This window comes from Notothenia rossii (assembly GCF_949606895.1).
Source record: "Notothenia rossii genome assembly, chromosome: 7".
NCBI classification, from domain to species: Eukaryota; Metazoa; Chordata; class Actinopteri; order Perciformes; family Nototheniidae; genus Notothenia; species Notothenia rossii.
The window spans coordinates 49,850,182-49,855,773 of NC_136905.1; the positions used below are offsets into that span (position 1 = coordinate 49,850,182).

General features: G+C 39.7%; 1 long non-coding RNA gene across 1 annotated transcript; it reads right to left on the bottom strand.

Moving 5' to 3' along the window:
• Positions 1-4,084: 4,084 nt before the first annotated feature.
• Positions 4,085-5,325, bottom strand: LOC307013044. Its single transcript, XR_013800835.1, has 4 exons — positions 5,235-5,325; positions 4,956-5,051; positions 4,336-4,447; positions 4,085-4,173 (listed from the first exon to the last, which is right to left on the bottom strand). It is a non-coding gene; the product is annotated as an uncharacterized lncRNA (long non-coding RNA).
• Positions 5,326-5,592: the final 267 nt, after the last annotated feature.

A 5,592-nucleotide genomic window follows, 5' to 3' on the forward strand; every position in this document is an offset into this window, starting at 1 on the left:
CCCCTACAGACTGAGCCACTGCCCCAGGGCAGCAATCTTCATTTGCATTCTGGTTGTGATCTGAAACAACCTTAAATACATTCTTCTCTCTTCTGGGCCGTTTTTGTATTGGCTTTTGTAGAAGCCTTTAAGCTACTCTACAGTTAGTTACTTGCTGAGAAGAAGGTTTCAATACTAACATTAAAATAAATAAAATGTAAATTCTATAAGGAACATGTAAAAGGTTAACTCATACTGTAGCTCTTTTGTTTGCACACAAAAGGGTAAGGTTTAGCAAATTAGGAGTCTGCACCCTGTGAGCACAAAATCACCTTAAAGTGCACAGTTCACCCATTGTAGCCATGCCTCAGACTGCTCAAACCCCTCTTTTGAAGCCCTGGTAGAGAAACGCAGATTTTGGGTCCTTAGCTTGAAATAAATAAATAAGAGGAGGCGGAGTTAAAGCCTGATCAGAATTCTACCGTAGATAAAGTTAAATTCGGTTGTGATAAACGCCATCCCGTTTAAACCATGTCAAGGATTTATTTCTATAACAGTATGGAGCTCAAATGCTTTTTCTCTAGCGGGTTTATCACAAGGTGAGTTCTTTTTTTATTTCCTGCTTTTTAAAACACATGTGCTCTCTACAGTACAGGTTAGCTCTGAGTGTTAGTAAGGCTTGCTAATGTAAACAAAAACGAGATTACGTCCAAAACACGTCAGGCATTGTTTCTGATAGCAACTTTCTATGGAATGCCATTTAAGCCAAAATTAAATAAATAAATAAATAAATACATCAATAATTAAATAAATACATATATGTATAAATATGCCTATGAAATAAATTATGAAATAAATAAATGAGGCAATAAATATGTATACATGTACATTTAAATACACATTTATTTATTTCATGGGACTTTTATTTCATAATGAGACATTTATTTCAAGAGACTTTTATTTCATAATGACACATTTATTTATTTCAAGAGACTTGTATTTCATAATGACACATTTATTTATTTCAAGAGAATCGTATTTCATAATGAGATATTTATTTATTTCAGATGACTTGTATTTCATAATGACGCATTTATTTATTTCAGGTGACTTGTATTTCATGATGAGACATTTCATGATGAGATATTTCCATTCCTTATATGCAAATGAACAGGGCGTGGTTAGCTCACAGATCCAGAGACCCAGACCAAAGCAACAGCACCACAACACTGACTACTCGAAAAGAGGAAGAAAAATGGAGGAGAAGGACTATAACGCAAAAATAAGGCTGGGCAGACAACATGGAAGACGTCGGTGGGCTCCAAGATGCTATGCTTGGGCGACTGTGGCTGCGAGGGAGTGCGGTCGTCTTTCAACCAGAAGGTTGTGGGTTCGATCCCAGCCCATGCAGTCAACATGTCGATGTATCCTTGGGCAAGATACTTAACCCTGAGTTGCTCCCGATGGCATGGCCAACGGTGTGTGAATGTGTATGAATGTTAGGTCCTATAGAGTAAGGTACACTGCTCTGTATGAATGGGTGTGAATGGGTGAATGACATGTAGTATGTAAAGCGCTTTGAGGGGTCTTAAAGACTGGATAAAGCGCTATATAAGTACAGTCCATTTATGCTATCCTTAGCAGATCAAATTGATCAACACGGTTTACCAACAGATACTGTGTTGGCCCATATTGAAGACTTTATCGAAGTACTCGGGCGGATAAGCGATCTTCGAGATATCGACAAGGATGACGAAGTTGTAAATACTTTGACACTGATTGAGCACCGTGTTCGTGTGGAAGATGTCCAAGAAGTTGGTTCAAGCACAGGTGCAGGATGCCCGCCTCTGGATATTCCAGGCGATATGCTCGCTACCTATGTGCTGTCCGGTCTATCAACCCAGCGGTTGGCTGCCTCTCTCAATAATTCGGAGAGGCTTTTCTCAGAGTCAGACATAGCATGTAATATGATACTCTAAATGTCACCCGCCAGAAATGTTCGCTTCTTCTTCTTCGGTGTAAGTTGTCCGTTGGCAAACCAGTTGACTTCTTCTTCTCTGGGTTTTTTGGCGGATTGCAAACAACTTTAAGGTGCATACCGCCACCTACTGTACAAGAGTGTGAATCATCATATCATTCCATCTCTTAACTCATGGACATATCTATGATCTAATCCAAAAATAAATAAATAAGAAACATAATAAATAAAACAAAACAAAACAACAATCTATGATCTTTCCTGACCTAATGTTAGATCATTTTACCTACCCCAGTTTCACTAAAGGTAAACAGTGCCTTTCTTGTAGCTCTTTCTCCCTCTCCTTTTGTTCCCAAAATACCAACCACACTCCATTCCCTCTCTGCCTCTAAAACGTTATCCTTTAGTTTTTCTCTTTCAGCTTTATAGATGTTCCACATTTTCTTTAACTCCACAGTTCCTACACTTGTCACTGTTACTTTTCCCCATGACATGCAGCGTACCATTCAATGCTGTGTGATTTATTCTGAGTCTAGCTATCATCATTTCCTCCCTTCTGTTTCTTTCTTTATAAATATGTGTCTGCTGGCATACCAGCAGACCAGCATTTATCTATCACCAGCTTATGTTAGTATTAAATATACAATGTATTCTGGTAACTATCAAAATAAAGACATTGTATAGTGTTCATAACAGTATTTTTATTTAATAAATTATACTTAATACAATAATATTACAAAAAAAACGTACACCCGACTAACATTGGGAAAGAGACGTCTGTAAATCGGTGGACAATTTTTTTGAAACAAAATAAACTACCCAGTATAAACTATTGTATAGCCCTAGAATCATTAAGTCCTTAAAGTTGTAAAATGCACTAAAAGCCGAATCTAGATTTATTCTCTCTCTCCATTATTTCTAGTGAGCCGAGAGTGTGTGCTCGGGGGGGCGGGGCTTAAGGGGCGCATGCTCTGTGAGCGCACAAACGGGTTCTTCTGCTCTGACAGCCAGGCATGCTGGGTAATCTGTGACGTTTCGCTCTCAAAAGTTGGGCCATTTTGACTTCATGCGCCAATGAGTAGCTCTCATAGGAAAGAACGAGACCCCGCCTCCCAGGCTGTATCCAGTTCTTATTATACATCCATGCTCAAGACGGGTAACATAACTACACTCGGGGCGCTTAGTTCTCTCCGCCATGTGTTTGAGTGCGCACGTGTGTGTGTGTGTGTGTGTGTGTGTGTGTGTGTGTGTGTGTGTGTGTGTGTGTGTGTGTGTGTGTGTGTGTGTGTGTGTGTGTGTGTGTGTGTGTGTGTGTGTGTGTGTGTGTGTGTGTGTGTGTGTGTTGCATGCATGTAGCAGGTTCTGTGTGTAAACTGCCCCACCCCCTCGCACACCGACAGGGGAGAGAGATCTCTCGTCTGGATTGGAAAGATCGAACATAAATCATAGACGCACTTTGTAGTCTTTTTGCATATTAGAAACGGAGTTGGCGACAGTAAGACTGCGATATAATGTTTGTGTAGATATAATACATATGACATCTATTGTTTAAATGTCTCCAGTACCGATAAAAAGATCGATAACGTTGGACCTTAACGGTACCACGGTCTTTAATAATTCAGTCCCGGGCCCCGTTAATACTGGGGCTCGGTCCCCATCCCTAGTTTTAATGATTACATCATCAATATTAAATTTCAAATAACCAAGTACTTGCTATCTCACAAAGAGCAAGTGGCTAGTGCTGCTAAGAACATACCTGGTGATGGTGATGATGGTGGCTCTTCGCTGCAGGATCTGGTCGATGTCCTCCTCGCAGAAGCGATTGCCTTCGTCGTTCTCGTCCATGATGGCGGCGTAGGCTCCTTTCCTCAGCAGGTCCTCGATCTCCTTCTTGGAGAACTGCTGGACCGGCTAAAGGCGACGCAGAGAGACATTTACACAAGTGGATTTAGAAAACTCTTTTTGAAATTAAACTAAGCGTACTGCAACAGCGACTGACCCAACAATTACTTGGCATCTAGAAATATGACAGATTTTCTTTTTCTCACCCCGTTGTTTTTGCCTTCTTTGTTCCCACTCATGCTCTGCAGGACAGCACGGTCCAGCCCGAGCTTCAGAATAGCTTTATCCAGCATTTCCCTCTCATAGTTTCTAGTGATCAGACGGTACACCTTCACCGCCTTAGACTGGCCAAAACGATGACACCGAGCTTGAGCCTGAAATAAAAAATTAAAAGAGGGGTCAAAAGAGCAACGTTTTTAAGCATTAAATGGGAAAATATACAGTTAAAGAACCGAGGGAATAAACGGAAAGACTGTTGTTGTTGTAGCCCTATTGAACTATCTTTAGGAAAGACAGAGCAGATATATATATCGTACCTGCGGGTCATTTTGAGGGTTCCAGTCAGAGTCGAATATCACACAGGTGTCCGCAGCAGTGAGGTTCACAAGCTCTTGATCAGGTGTTTGATGTGGGCTGGCATGATCCTTTCTGCAGCGATAAATAAAGAAAACAAAGAAGACATTATTAATAATAGTAATGATGGTAACAACAATAATATTAGTATAACTATTTATATAGCACTTACACAATAATTGCAAAGTGATTCTCACAACAAAAATAAAGAACAAAACAATGTCAACAATAAAAAAAAAAACAATTATAGGAATGTTAAGAGACAAAGAAATGATAAACATTCTGAGAGGCCGACTACAAAAAGGTAGACTCAATGGCTCTTGATGACATCAATGAGCAGTCCCAAAACATGCTGCTGTATAAAAAGAAATAGGTCCAGATTTCTTCTATTTAGTGTTGGATGATTTGTTGTATTGATTGCTGATGGATGTTATGATATGTTTTACAATTATAACTTATTGTAATTGGAATCAAAAAGTTTACAAATCGTAGTTTTAATAAAATGACTAGCAATATAGGGTTTATTCAACGGCGGTAAAGCATTAAGTTGCTAAATTAACGTACACTGAACTGTAAAACTTACCACTATTTAGGAAAGGACCTGATCAGAAGGATTGACTAGTAAGACAGCAAAGAGGTGGAGGAGGTCTCTGTCATGTACCATTGGTAGATGTTACACCTGAAAGAAAGATAAGGAAATAAGACAACACAGGAGGACAAACATGCTCTTAAGTAAAAGACCAAATCGTGTCAAGCTTTACATCTTTCAGTCTTTATAATGCACTGTTGGAAATTACATTCCAAAGGCTAAATTCAAGCTCAATACCATAAATAACTGGGTAGGCCTACCAAAGTGCTTTACCTGATAGAACACGTTCCACACGGAGCAGCAACCATCCGGCTGGGCCTTTTGCTGCATATCATTTCCTCCCTCTCAACTGTTTCCAGTAGATCTCTACTGCCTCTGTCCAATAAAACTGAAATGCCCCAAAACAATCATATTTTAAAAGATGTAAAACAATAACTTGCTTTTGGCATTCAAATGTATTAGAATCTCACCTTTTTCCTGGATGTCAGGAAGGCGTTCCCTTCAAGTCCGCAACCAGTCATAGGAGTTCAAATTCAAAGCCTGAACGATGACAAGAGCGAGACTTACATTTTACAAGATAAGTAATACCAGAGCAGTGTGTACGACATGCAGAGAACAGATCAAATCCCCT